Here is a 15,411-nt window from a genome sequence, read left to right on the forward strand (position 1 = left end):
AAGGACCTGAGACTTTTATTTCCCTCCAATTAACCTCTAGAAAATGGGATGTGGGGCTTGGCTCAGTGGTAGGGGGGTAGCCTTGAGATGAAGAGCTCAGGGGCAGCTCCCAGATCGAGTTCAAGATCCATGAGCACAAAAGAGAGAGAGAGAGAGACAGAGACAGAGACAGAGACAGAGACAGAGACAGAGACAGAGACAGAGACAGAGACAGAGACAGAGACAGGAGACAGAGACAGGGAGACAGGAAAGAGAGGGAAGAGAGGGAAGGGAGGGAAGAGAGAGAGAAGGAGAAAGGAAAGAGAGGAGAAAGAGTAAAGAGAGAGGGAGGAGCCAGGTCTGGTATCTCAGTCCTGTAATCCTGGCTATTCAGGAGGCTAAGAACTGAGGATCAAGGTTCAAAGTCAGCCTGGCACTAAAGTCCATGAGACACTTATCTCCACTAGAGAATGAGAAGTGGTGCCGTTGTTCAAGGGGTAGGATGGTAACCTTGAGCTGAAGAGTCGGGGTACCCAGGCCCAGAGTTCAAGCCCCACGACTGGAAAAAAAAAAAGTGGTGTTTTACCACTTGAGTCACAGCTCCTGGTTATTTTGTTTTGTTTTTTTTTTTTGCCAGTCTTGGGCTCAGGCTCAGGGCCTGAGCACTGTCCTTGGACTTTCTCAAGGCTAGAGCTCTGCCACTTGAGCCTCAGCACCACTTCTGTCTTTTTTCTATTATTTGGTACCTGAGGAATCGAACCTGGGTATTCGTGCATGCTAGGCAAGCACTCTACCACTAGGCCAAACTCCCAGCCCTTCTCCTGGTTATTTTTGAGAAAAGATCTCACTTATGGCCCAGGGTGCACCTAAACCACAATCCTCTTATTTTTCATTATCCAGTATGGCTGGAACAACAGGCACACAGCTCTATACCTAGGTTTTTCTGTTGCGGTGAAGTCTTACCCACTTTCCTTCCCAGGATGGCTTGGACCCTGATCCTCCTAATTCCAGATGCCTATATAACGAGGGTAACAGGTGTATGCCACTGCACCCAGCTGTGGATCAAGACAGCGACTCACAAACTTCTGTGACAGTGCTAACTTCAAAAACCTACTGTCCTTCCAGCTTCAACCTCCCAAGTGGCTAGGAGTGATAGGTGTGAGCCACAGTGCCACGCTTACAGTGCAAATGTAACTAGCTCCACTATAGAAAGCTAGCCTTTGCTTTGCCTTGCTTTTACACATCTTCCAGAAAAAGAAATAAATTAAAAGGGTACTGAAGGGTCACCATTTTGGGGGTTATCTTCTCTAATCTCTGAAATTGCAAATTAAACCCAATTTCTTTTTTTTTTCAGAGAGAAATGAATGGATCATAAACATTCTGTCCATACTATTTGCATTCAGAAAGGGAAAAAGGAGAAGAGTTTAACACCGATCCCAATATAAATTACCTCTCCTCCAAGGCAGGCAGTCACAATGCATTTTGTATTAGTTTTATTTCCCAAGCATTCAGTTGTGGTACTTATTTCTTTCTAGAAGGACTATGTCCAGTTGTCCCTAGTTACTGAGCCAAAGCAGGATATGGGTCACTGGTGAGATTATGGTTCGTGCTAAGAATAGCAGGATGACTTCACACACTTGAAGCTTGCCCAGGCACATGTGTGAGTGTGCACATACAAGTGCACAGGGTGTGTTTGTAGAGTCAGGGGTGCTGGGAGACTGAGCTATAGCATAATAGGGAGCACTAAATAAGTCACTGAAAATGGCCTCCTGAAAAGGTGAAGGGAAACTGGACAAGTCCGAGGTTCAGAACCCACACACACACTGAAAAGGCCCTATCGCTATGTAATCACAGGCCTGACTTTCTGACTTCAAAAACATTTGTTTCCAGGGCTGGGAGTTTGACCTCATGGTAGAGTGCTTGCCTAGCATGCACGAAGACCCGGGTTCGATTCCTCGGTACCACATACTTAGAAAAAGCCAGAAGTGGTGCTGAAGCTCAAGTGGTAGAGTTCTAACCTTGAGAAAAAAAAAAATCCAAGGACAGTGCTCAGGCCCTGAGCTTAAGCCCAGGACTGGCAAAAAAACAAACAAACAAACAAACAAACAAAACCCAAACATTTGTTTCCAAACTACATGTCAAAGGAAGCCTCTCTTGTCTGCAGTCAATAACAAAAGATTTTTTTTCCAGTCCTGGGGTTTGAACTCAGGGCCTGCGCACTGTCCGTGGACTTTCTCGAGGCTAGAGCTCTACCACTTGAGCCACAGCACCACTTCCAGCTTTTTTCTACGTATGTGGTACCGAGGAATCGAACCCGGGTCTTCGTGCATGCTAGGCAAGCATTTTAACCACTAGGCCAAACTCCTGGCCCACAAAAGATCTTTTTGAAGACAATGTGTCCATATTTTTATCTTAAAGATATGGTGGATGGATTCAAGTTTTTCAACAAAAAATTCCCCCTTTGTTTTATCTAACCTACAAAGCCACAGCTGGAGCTTCATTTCTTCTTCGTTTTTGTGGTTGTTTTTTTTTGTTTTTGTTTTTTGTTGTTGTTGTTTTTTGTCGGTCATGGGACTTGAACTCTAGGCCTAGGCACTGTTCCTGAGCTCTTTAGCTCAAGGCTACCACTCTACCGCTTGAGCCACAATGCCACTTCTGGTTTTCTGGTGGTTAATTGGAGATCAGAGCCTCATGGACTTTGGTGCCAGGGCTGACTTTGAACCTCGATCCTCAGATCTCAGCCTCCTGAGTAGCTAGGATCACAGAGTGTGAGCCACTGGCACCCAGCTTCATTCTTTCTTATCATGAGCTGTTACCAGTGGGCAAATATCCCTTATACTTTATATGAAAATTATCCCTTATTGGCTGGGAATGTGGCTTAGTGGTAGTGTGCTTGTCTAATACACATGAAGCCCTGGGTTCGATTTACATACACAGAAAAAGCCAGAAGTGGGACTGTGGCTCAAGCGGTAGAGTGTTAGCCTTGAGCAAAAGAAGCTCAGGGACAATGCCAGGCTCCTGAGTTCAAGCCCCAGGACTGGCGATATGCACACATGTCCCTTACTGAGAAGATATTTTAGGTTCTGGACTGAAAGCAGAATCTCAGTCAGGAGAGCCAATGCAAAGATGTGACACAGTTCAAGGCTGCGCTAAGGGTCATGTCATGACACAGCACAGGGCAGCCCTCAGGAAAGGTGAGAAGGTGTGGTATGACCTCCCTGTCCGCTTTCAAACACCTTCCTGATAGTCATCCCATAAGCTTTTACGATGCTATGTATCTGTTTGTGTGCTATGTGTATATCAGTGCTTTATTTATATAGATGGTGTGATGTTTGTGTCTCCTGAGAATCACTCTTCAAAAATCGCATCGTTGAGAAGCTATAGGAACACAAATGATATCTAAGAGGCCGAGAGACCTTACACAGCAAGAAGCCATACCTTTTTCTGGTCGGTGCCCCTCTTTCTGTACCCTGACAGGTATTCTCCTCCCATTTCAGGAATGGACCTTGGTCTATTCGCAGCTGCCTGTCAACTTCTAGGGAGGCCCTCCCCCTGGCCTGACAGCACCCGGGAGAATGGTACCCTGAGAAGACACAGAACCAAACGTGCCATGTTGGTCTCACATGTGATGATGTGGGACCCATCTGCAGGGCCCAGACTTGCTCCCTACCCACCTTTGGGGTGATCTGCTTGTCTCACCCTGTCAGGAGACGGCCTAGTGGCAAAGTGCTGGTGGCTATGTACCGAAGAGGCTGACAGCTGGAGGATTGTGATTCCAAGGCAGCCCAGGCAAAATTGTCAGTGTCTATCTCCAATTATCCAGCAAAAAGCCAGGCTAAGTTGGAGGTATGGCTCAAGTAGTGGAGTGCCAGACATGAGCCAGTAGGCTTAGTGAATTTGAGTTCCCAAATTCAAGCCCCAGTATCAACCCCCTAACCCCCTAACCCCCCCTCAATGAAAAGCATTTGACTAGCAAACAGAAAAGGAAGAGGATTACCAAGTCCCAAGCTTGTGGGAGGCCATAAAGTACAGCTAAAGAAAATCACAGAGTGCTTGACTGAGCAAATGCCTATTCTTTCTTTCTGTCTGTCTTTTTTTTTTTTTTGCCAGTCCCGGGCTTGAGCTCAGGGCCTGAGCACTGTCCTTGGACTTTCTCAAGGCTAGAGCTCTACCACTTGAAGCTCAGCACCACTTCAAGCTTTTTGCTATGCATGTGGTACCAAGGAATCGAACCCGGGTCTTTGTGCATGCTAGGGAAGCACTCCACCACTAGGCCAAACTCCCGGCCCCCTTTCTGTCTTTCTTTGTCTTTCTTTCTTTCTTTCTTCCCTTCTTTCTTTTCTTTTCTTTTCTTTTCTTTTCTTTTCTTTTCTTTGTTTCTGTCTGCCTTTCTGTCTTTTTCTTTAATTTTGCCAGTCCTGGGCTTGAGCTCAGGGTCTGAGCACTGTCCTTGGGCTTTCTCAAGGCTAGAGCTCTACCACTTGAGCCATAGCACCACTTCTAGCTTTTTTCTATGTGCCTGGTACCAAGGAATCAAACCCAGTTCAGGTCTTCGTGCATACAAGGCAAGCACTTTAACCACTAGGCCAAATCCCCGGCCTCTTTTTCTTTCTTAAAAGCAATACTAGGCTTAGAAACTGGAGATTACAAACTATTTGGCTTGAAAAGTGTCTCACAAATGAAAGCTCAGAGAGGAAAAACAGAGGAATTGAAAATCCAATGTGGCTAAGGGAAGTAAAGCTGTTCCCACACCTGCACCTGCGAGGATGAGAAGGTCAACAGGACAATGCCAGTCAGGGTAGTCCAGGGAAATAAGAACACTCTAGACGTACAGCCAGGAAATAAAGCGTTTGTTTAGTGGGTGCGCTCAGCAGACGTGGATGATGACAGCCATCTTCGGCTGCTGCCTTGATCAGAGCCTGGAGAAGAGTGGAAAGGAGAGACTGGACTTCTGGGCCACAAGGTTCCAGCGATGCCATTTATGTTAAACCAGAGCTAGCTGCAGTCACTGAGACTTGCACCCATCACCCTGGACTGTGGCCAGTGTTTTCACACATCATCCTGTCCAACCACCCCCCGGCCCTAGCACACCCACCCGGCTAGTGCTAACCTACACGGCAAAATGGGGACAAAAACAGGAAGAGGACAATGGCCACGGACTGGACAGAAGCCTAGGGAAGGGAAATGTGCTTCATTTTCCTTTCCTCCCAAGGGTACTCACTGCATCTATAGCATAACAGTCCACGGAGCACTGGAGATGTCCACAAACACTCCATCCCCACCATGTGCCAAGGATTGGTCCACGGACTGAACACGGTCAAGTGCCTGGAGCTTACATCCATAGCTAGTAGTGCGGGCCTGGGTGTTGTTAGAGACAGATGACAAAAATTATGACTATGAGGTCAGCTGCAGGGCCTCATGCCAGTAATCCCTACTAACTACTTAGGAGGCAGAAATCAGAGAAGGATTGCAGTTCAAGACCCGTCCCAGGCAAAAAGTTTGCAAGGTATCATGCCAATCAAGTGGTAGCTGGATGTGTGAGTCAGTCTAGGCCAGTCCCATGATAAACAGGAACCCTACTCAGAAAAGCAGTAAAGCAAACAGAGCTAGAGGCATGGCTCAAGTAGTAGAGCGCTTGACTAGCAAGCAAAAGGCCCTAATCTCTGTCATATACAATAGTAATAACAAAATAATTCCTTCACCTCCTCTTCAAGATAACTGCATGTTCTGATAAGTGCTACAAGAACGTCAAATGGAGATAGTCACTCAGGAAATCCTGTAGCTCGTGAGGTCAGGGCAGCAGTTATTAAAACTCCCTCCTGAAAGTCAAGAAGGTACATGACAGACAAGAGTTGTATAAGAAGGAAGCTAGAGCCAGGCATGGTGGCTCACACCTATAATCCTAGCTACTCAAGAGGCTGAGATCTGAGGATCAAGGTTCAAAGCCAGCCTGGGTACTAAAGCCTGTAAGATTCTTTTTTTTTTTTTTTTTTTTTTTTTTGCCAGTCCTGGGCTTGAGCTCAGGGCCTGAGCCCTGTCCTTGGACTTTCTCAAGGCTAGCACTCTACCACTTGAGCCTCAGCACCATTTCCGGCTTTTGTCTATGCATGTGGTACCAAGGAATCCAACCCGGGTCTTCGTGCATGCTAGGCAAGCACTTTAACCACTAGGCCAAACTCCCGGCCCCGCCTGTAAGATTCTTATTTCCAGTTACCCACCAGAAATCCAGAAGTGGTGCAGTGGCTCAAGGGTTAGGGTAGTGGCCTTGAGCTGAAGAGCTCAGAGACAGTGCCCAGACCTAGAGCTCAACCCCACGACCAACAAAACAAAAACAAAAGAAAAGAAAAAAGAAGGAAGCTAGTAGATGAAGGGTATTGGGCCGAGGAAAAGAGCATGCAAGAAGAAGCATTATCACGGAGAGTCATGTTCAGGAAATACAAAGGAGACGAGTAGGACCATTCCACAGGGGTCAAGCAAAGTGACCATATCCATTTCCATTGACTCCCTCAGCCCCTAAGTTCAGACGCGGAGATTGAACATGGTCTCGCAACTTCACTTCAAAAGCTAGTCCCGATCAGGTACTTCTATGAGTTTACCTGGTCTCACCAGTCTGTCCCCCCAGTCAATCAGACCATTTACACATTAGATGGATTTAGTTACCTCTTCCCTGACTCAGAGTAAAGTTAGCCACGGGAGATGGCCCTCTCAGAGAAGCGTGGGGACGCTAACCTAAGAGACAGATGTGGTTGTAGAGGCCCAAGCCCTCTGCCCTCTGAGGAGCAGACTAGCAACCCTGAAGGAGAGAGGAGAAGGAAGTGTTGTATCCCTGATCCTCCTGGGGCCTCCTTGGGCTTGGAACACTGGGAATAAAAACTGGGACTGTGGGGTTGAGGGCATTGCTCACTTAGCTGCAAGAACGCTAGCCAATGAGCAGAGGTGTTAGAGGAAGAGAAAGAAGAAGAAAGAGAGAGAGGGGGAAAGAAAGGAGAAAAAAAACAGCCACCATCAAAATGAACCATTGAAATTTGGAACGTAACACAACAGGAAGGGAAGTTTACTAAAGTTAGTGTGGGATGATGAAAACTGGACCACTGAAAAAGAAGTGTATGAGGAGCCATGTGAGATAACAAGATGGGGCCTAATCTGGTAACAGCAGCCTCCAGGTACACCCAGTGCTTGTGGAGCCAATAAACAGGCAGGGGAAACGGTTATGTCTGCTTTTGGATGAGAAGAGCTGGCTCCCTTGGAGAAGGGAACCACCAGGTTCCAGCAGGCTCCCAGGCATGGCCCCAGCCCATTCCTCTGGACGGAAGGCCCTCTGAACCCTGGTGACTGGTCCCCACTTGGTTTCCTGGATCCATCATTTCCTGCCTAGACTCTTTAAAACATGAGCTACATTTATTAGGTGTTTTCAGCCCCTCAAAAAAGAAAAGATTGCCTTTTCCCTGTCTTCTCCTAAGTTTGTTGACAGTTTCGTCAACAAAATAAAGTGAAGCTTGAGGCTTGAGATTCAGAAAATAATTACATTTTGTATAGGTGCCACTGGCATCATTTAAAACTATATTGTTTGTTGCAAGTTTCCCTTAGAGGGCCCAGGTTCCCTAAGTAGTATTTTTATTTTCAGAGGTCAGTGCAGTGGCTAATTGAATTTGGTCAGTGGCCCCTGAAATCTTTTTCCTCCCAGAAATGATTCTCTGTTTCTGACCCGATTGTGAGTGACACCTTAAGTTCAGTTCTTTCTAGGTTGCGTCTGTTTGTTCCTGAATAAGTTTTTCAGTGCATAATCTAGTATTTGTCCAGAGAAACCATATCACTAAAGATAGATTGAGAGATATGGACCTTGAATAGTATCTTACAGATGAGGAAGCCATGTCACTTGCTCAAGGACACTTAGCAAGCTGCAAAGCAAAACCAGATCTTTAGTTCTTTTTTTTCCCCCAGAGCTGAGGACGGAAGTCAGGGCCTCGCACTTGCTCTTCTACCTAGCTAAATATCCCTATTTTTTTTTTTTAGATTGCCTGATAACATTTAAAAGAGTTAAGGGCCTAAGGGTGTAGCTCAGTGGTAGTGCTCAAAGTTGAAAAGTACATCATCACATAAAAGTAATTCTGATGCTGATTCAGCTCATCATTAAAAAATTACTACAGTAGAGACAGGAGGAAGGAAACGGGGGAGGAAAAGAGAAGCTATGACATTGACCATAACCTGACTAGAATTATAACCCCTTGTAAAACTACATAACAATCATGATTGTAATAAAAATAAATGACTGCCACAGAACTTGACTTTAGAAGCCCGACTTTTTTTTTTTAAATGTCAGTGCAGATGATGCGCCCATGTAATCCTAGATACTCAGGAGGCTGAGATCTCAGGATCACAGTTCGAGGCCAATCCAGGCATCAACATCTAAAAAGACAGATGTGGATCTGTAGCTCAAGTCGTAGAGTTCCAACCTTGAGTAAAAAGCTCAGAGATAAGCAAGACAGTAGTCTGAATTCAAGCCTTAGCACTGGCACACTGGCAAACACATATGCATACACACACACACACACACGCACACATGTGTGTGACTTTTTAGACTGAATATCCTGGCTGGGAATACAGCTCAGGGGTAGAGTACTTGCCTTGTACGCACAAGGCCCTGAGTTTCATTCCTTGCACTGCAACTAGAATTAAAATTGCACATCTGTGACATTCGACAAGTAGTAGAAGCTAGAAAATAAATTGTCTTACAAAAAGACGTGCCAGCCGGGTGTGGTGGCTCACATCTGTCATCCTAGGTGCTCAGGAAGCTGAGATCTGAGGATCAAGGTTCAAAGCCAGCCCAAGCACAAAAGGACCTGAGGTTCTTGAGGCCAATTAACCTCTAGAAAACGGGAAGTGGGGCTTGGCTCAAGGGTAGGGTGGTAGCCTTGAGCTGAAGAGCTCAGGGACAGTGCCCAGGCCCAGAGTTCAAGCCCCAGGACCCAGAAAAAAACAAACAACCCCCCCCCAAAAACAACAACAACAACAACAAAACCTACAGGAAATGCTTTGTACCTAACCAGAGAGCCCAGGTCAGGGGCCTGTGATGGAAATAGCACTGCAGAATGAGATAGGAATGCTGGGGTGAGGTAGGTCTGGGAAAGAAGATAAGGAGGGCAGGAAATTGGCTCTGCTTTCTCCAGAAGGCCCCTGAGTCTAGCTGTCAGCCAGCAGAGGTGCCTGGCAGAGACAGGCCAGGTCTTCTGGCTCCTGACAGGCGCCTATGTTGGCCTTCCCCCACAGAGGGCCCCTTCCCCTCTTTGTACCCCGCACCTGGTCCTGCCATGTAGCCTGTGGAAATCCTCCTCAGGTCTTCCTTCATGGACCCAGAGTCTACATGGGCAGGAGAGGGGGAAAGGGCAGAGAGGGGGCAGGTGGCAGCTCCATGTGGGAGGGGTGACCTGATGAGACAGGATGTGGTACAGGCCCTTGCTGGGCTTTCCCCTGGAGCAGTTCTTGGCAGCTGGCTGTGGTCTTCTCCTGGCACAGTCAGAGGCTTTCCGTGTTGTGCTTTCAGGGTCATGTGGTCAAATCTTTGCACAGCTGCCTGGGAGAAGAGAAAGTGAGGGAGAGGCTGGGGTGAGGTTCTAACCATATATGAGGATAAACCATTACTACAGACATGACTAAACGTCCGTCACACAAGGCTGGGACTGCAGCCAGACGTACAAGACCCTAGACTCATCCCTAGCACTAAGGATTTCAGCATTTGCTGCCCACCTTTTCTCTGACTGAATGCCCCACGTCTCACTTCTCACTTTCCTGCCCAAAGTATTCTTTGCCCTCCACACATGCTTCTATTAATGTTTGCTCTCATGTTCCCGAGTGTACACACTCTGTATATATGTATATATATGTGTGTGTGTGTGTGCGTGCACGTGTACACACTAGCCTATTGAAAGAAAATTGAACTTTTTTTTTGTCAGTCCTGGGGCTTGAACTGTCCTTGGGCTTTCTTTTCTTCTTCTTCTTCTTCTTTTTTTTTTTTTTTTGCCAGTCCAGGCTTGAGCTCAGGCATGAGCACTGTCCTTGGACTTTCTCAAGGCTAGAGCTCTACCACTTGAGCCTCAGCACCACTTCCAGCTTTTTTCTATGTATGTGGTACCAAGGAATCAAACCCCAGGTCTTCGTGTATGCTAGGCAAGCACTCTACCACTAGGCCAAACTCCCAGCCCCCACTTACAGCTTTTTCTATGTATGTGGTACCAAGGAATCGAACCTGGGTCTTTGTGCATGCTAGGCAACCACTTTTACCACTAGGCCAAACTCCCAGCCCTGAAAATTGAACATTTTTTAAATGTAGGTCCTGGGGCTTAAACTCAGGGCCTGGGCACTGTCTCTGAGCTTTTGTGCTCAAGGCTAGAGCTCTACCACTTGAGCCACAGCTCCACTTCTTGCTTTTCTGATAGTTAATTGGAGATAAGAGTTTCATGCCCAGGCTGGCTTAGAACCATAATCCTCACATTTCAGCCTCTTGAGTGCCTAGGACTACAGTCGTGAGCCACTAGTACCCAGTTAATTTTATTTATTTATTTATTTATTTTGGCCAGTCTTGGGCTGAAGCTCAGGACCTGAGCACTGTCCTTGGATTTTTCTCAAGGTTAGAGCTCTACCACTTGAGCCTCAGCACCCCTTCTGGATTTTTCTATGTATGTGGTACCAAGGAATCAAACCCGGGTCTTTGTGCATGCGAAGCAAGAACTCTACCACTAGACCACACTCCCGGCCCCTAATTTTATTTTTTATAGACTTTTACATGTCTCCCAGTCTTGAACTCCCGTGTCAGCCTTTGAACAGCTGGGACCACAGTTGCCACTACCATGCTGGGCAGTATTTTGTATTCTATCCCGAGAGCCATAGGGAACCTGTGTAATGTGACAACATTTTTGCCAACCATTTTGTGACGGTATGGAGAAACTGGAGCTGTTATGGGCCATTGATGGGAGTAAAGCATGGTGCAGCTGTTATGGGAAACAGTATGGAAGTGCCTTGACAATCAGCATAAAGGTGACTCAGCCAGGTGTGCCTGTGTACACCTGTAATCCCAGTACTCAGGAGGATTGCAGCCTGAGGACAGCCTGGGCCATGCAGTAAAATTGCTTTAAAAAAAAACAAAAATAAAAATAATGTAGGCCCTTAAGAAGACATTGGCACACACATGTTCTTAGCTTTGAGAAGGGACGATGCTCACATCCCTTTTCTCTTACGCCCTTATGTCATACCTGCAATACAATGTATTGATACAGGCTGGGAGTGTAGCTTAGTGGTGGAACACTTGGCTGGTACACGTGAAGCCCTGGGTTCCATTCCTCAATGCCACATAAAGAGAAAAATCAAGAAGTGGCGTTGTGGCTAAAGAGTGCTAGCCTTGAGCCAAAGAAACTGGGCAGGCAAAAACAAACAGAACAACAATGTGTGGCTACATTAGATCTAGAAATCATGCTCTGTCTGGCCGTGTCTTTTTCTCATAAGTACAGTGATGTATCTGTCACACCGTAAAAGGGTTTCGTGAGAAACTGATGTCTTTTCTGTGGCGTGAAATCCAAAGAAGTCCCATTTGGTCTTTCTGGACTGTTTCCTGGAGATTAAAGACTTCTTCAGACCAAAGAAGGCTGAAGAATGGAATGAGAGAGGCAATGCTTCATGCTTCCGAGCAAAAGGGTACCGAGAGGGTACCGAGAGATCCGGCAGCCGGGAGCAGAGGTGAGCCTGTGAAAGCCACCCAGTGCCCTCAGCCCTGAAGGGGGCTGGAGTGGGGTAGGGCCACCCTGGAAATGGAGGTGGGGCTTAGAAAAATCCTGTGGTTTTGGACATAGCCTGGGCAGGAAAGGCCCCAAGACGTATCTTCACTCACCTAGCCAAAAGATGGAACTGGGGTGGTGGTTGAAGTGGTAGAGCGCCCGCCAGTCTTGAGTGTAAAGGGACAGCATCCTGGTCCTGAGTTCAAGCCCAGTGCTGGAGGAAAAAAAGAAAAGGAAGGAAGGGAGGAAGGGAGAGAGAGGAAGGAGAGGAAGAGAGGAAGAAGAAGAAGGAAGGAAGGAAGGAAGAAAAGAAGGAAGGAAGGAGGGAGGGAGGGAAGGAAGAAAAGGAAGGAAGGAAGGAAGGAAGGAGGGAAGGAGAGAAGGAAGGAAGGAAGGAGGGAAGGAAGGAAGGAAGGAAGGAGAGAAGGAAGGAGGGAAGGAAAGAAGGAAGGAAGGAAGGAGAGAAGGAAGGAGGGAAGGAAAGAAGGAAGGAAGGAAGGAGGGAAGGAGGAAGGGAAGGAAGGAAGGAGGGAAGGAGGGAAGGAGGGAGGGAAGGAGGGAAGGAAGGAAGGAAGGAGGGAAGGAAGGAGGGAAGGAGGGAAGGAAGGAGGGAAGGAGGAAGGGAAGGAGGAAGGGAAGGAGGGAAGGAAGGAGGGAAGGAGGGAAGGAGGGAGGGAAGGCAGGCCGGCCTTCCTGGCGTCTACCCACAGGCACAGGACGGCGGGGCCTCACGCTGCGCTGAGAGCCGCAGGGCCGAAAGCCACCCGCGTCCGTGGCTGGGAGGCTGCGGTGTTCTCCTGGGGGGCCCCGCGCCCCGCGGCCCCTCCGCCCCGCCCCGCGGCCCCGCCCCGCGCCGGGGGCCATGGCAACCGCGGGGACCCGCAGACCGGCGAGTGCGGGCGCGGTTCCGCCTCGCCGCGCCGCCCCAGCGGAGCGCGCCGGGGCCCCCGCCGGGGCCGGGCTGGAAGGGGGCCGCGTCCTGCGGCATCGCCGGCCGGTGAGTACGGGAGAGGCGCGCGCTCCGGGGTCTCCAGGCGGCCGCGGCCCCTCCCCGCCCTGCTCTCTCCCGGGCGGAGCCCTCCGTGCGCGGCCCGGTCCCACCTGGACCCCGCGGGGCGGCAGCTGCCGCCCAGGAAGTCCGCGGGCGCGCGGGGCCTGCAGGTGTCGGGGGGTCGGGAGGGGCGCGGGGCCTGCAGGTGTCGGGGGGCCGGGAGGGGCGCGGGGCCTGCAGGTGTCGGGGGGCCGGGAGGGGCGCGGGGCCTGCAGGTGTCGGGGGGCCGGGAGGGGCGCGGGGCCTGCAGGTGTCGGGGGGCCGGGAGGGGCGCGGGGCCTGCAGGTGTCGGGGGGCCGGGAGGGGCGCGGGGCCTGCAGGTGTCGGGGGGTCGGGAGGGGGGCGGGGCCTGCAGGTGTCAGGAGGGGCGCGGGGCGCGCGGGGCCTGCAGGTGTCGGGGGGGTCGGGAGGGGCCGGGCCCGGGGCGCACGGGGCCTGCAGGTGTCGGGGGGTCGGGAGGGGGGCGGGGCCTGCAGGTGTCGGGAGGGGCGCGGGGCGCACGGGGCCTGCAGGTGTCGGGAGGGGCGCGGGGCGCGCGGGGCCTGCAGGTGTCGGGGGGGGGGGGGGCCGGGAGGGGCCGGGCCTGCCAGTCCGAGTGAATCCATGAGCTCCTCCGAGGAAACAGTTGCCTGGCGGCGGGATTCCGCCTCTGTCCAGCAGAGGGTGCCGGCGCAGGGCCAGGCGCGGGGCCCGGGTGCGGTGGTGCGGGGCCCCGGGGCGCCGTGTGCGGTTCGCATCCTCCTCCCCTGCGCCCGCCGCCCAGGCCGCGGTTCTCCGGGGATCTTTACCAAAGGAAGCGTCCGTCTTCTCTCTCGGGAAGCCTGGAGACGTTTGGAGGACTGGATGCGAGTCCATGGCAAAGAACTTTGCCAGTGTCCGTCCCCCAGTCCTGCCCGCCCTTCTTACACGGAGAGCGGCTACTCAGACTCTCCACTGTGGGAAGGGGAGACCCAAGATGAGAGAGACACTGAAGGCCCGGCCTTGCCCCTGTGGAGGAAACCACAGCCAACAAACCAGAGCGTGGAGGTCCTGACCTGACCGATTTGAGACACATTTTCTTAAGGCCTTCGGGCCATTTCAGGCCAAGGCTGTTGTAACGGGCAGGCGGACATGGTCAGCGCTGGCCCTGTCACAGTCTGCTGCGGGAACAGGACCCGGGTGGAACTGTCATGGACTTGTAGAAGTATCAGGCTAGAGCGCTGGCTGGCACTCGGGGAGAAAGCGCTTCTTTCAGAATCTGTGTCCCCGGAATGTCATGTTCTGATCTGCTTTCCCAGGAGAAAGGAGATGGGTAGCTTTGCAAGTCTGTAGCATGGAAGTTAGGGCACAGGAGAGCATTACGTGCTTCTCATCTATGTACCTATGAGCCCTCCACCTACTGCCGGGACAATGGCCTGCATGCAAAGAAGCAGCAGGAGGGCATGGATGCAGATTTTGCTCTAAGGAAAAAGCCCAACGTGGTGGCACATTTCTGTAACTCTAGCTTCTTGGGAGGTGGAAAGGGAGGCCAGCCCTGGCAAAGGCAGCCCCCAGAAACAAAGTACAAAGTGGATATGGTAACTCACGCTGTCACTCTAGAAACTCGGGGCGGAGAGGAGGGGCACTGTGGTTCATGGCCAGACCCTGCAAATCATCCAGGAGACACCCCCCCCCCATCTCAACCAGTAAGAAGCTGGGTGAGTTCATTCCTGCCTGTCAGCCCAGCTGCATGGGAAACAAACCGAGGGACCCTGTCCAGGCCAGTCCAGGCCGGCAAAAGGTGAGTGTAAGGTTGGGATAGCAGAGCTGTGCACCGGCTGTTCAGGCAGAGGAGAGTTCCTCCCTGTGTCCTCTCTCTTTCCCTCTCTTCCCTTCCCTTTTCTCCACACCCCTGTTCTCCCTTCCCTCCTTTCCCCTTCCTCTGCTTGGCACACCTCCATTTCATGTGGGCTGGTAGTCTGGTTACTCCAAATAAATTTTTGGCCTGAACAACCATGTGGCAACCCCTTTCTGACACCTCAGTCTCCTTGATTAGGTCCCCCTCCCATTTCCCTCTTCCTTTCTCTCTGCACCTTTCAATCTCTCCCCCTTCTTCTTCCCTCCTCTCCTCCCTCCCTCTTCCCTCTGCATACCTCCATCTGACCCAGCCTTTGCTTGACTGTGGGTTCTGTTCTTACAATAAACTCTCCTCTGCCTGAACAACTGCATGGCAGTCTTCTTTCTACAAACCTTACAGTGAGATACTATTAGAGAAAAGTCGGGCGTGGTGGCTCACGCCTGTCATCTGAGCTACTCAGGAGGCTGAGATCTGAGGATCAAGGTTCAAAGCCAGCCTGGCATTAAAGTCTGTGAGACTCTTATCTCCAGTTAGCCACTAGAAAACCAGAAGTGGCACTGTGGCTCAAGGGGGAGGGTGGTAGCCTTGAGCTGAAGAGCTCAGGGACAGCGCCCAGGCCCAGAGTTCAAGCCCCATGACCGACAAAAAGTAAAAAAAATAATCAAAGCAAAAAGGGCCAGGAACATACCCTAAGTGGTAGTGTATTCACCCCAGGAAATGGAGCTGTGACTCAAGCAGCAGGGCACCATCCTTGAGCACAAAATCTCAGAGATGGCACCCAGGCCCTGTATTCAAGCCCA

The sequence above is a fragment of the Megascapheus bottae genome, chromosome 37, assembly GCF_031878675.1.
Source record: "Megascapheus bottae isolate mThoBot1 chromosome 37, mThoBot2.hap1, whole genome shotgun sequence".
Classification (NCBI taxonomy): domain Eukaryota; kingdom Metazoa; phylum Chordata; class Mammalia; order Rodentia; family Geomyidae; genus Megascapheus; species Megascapheus bottae.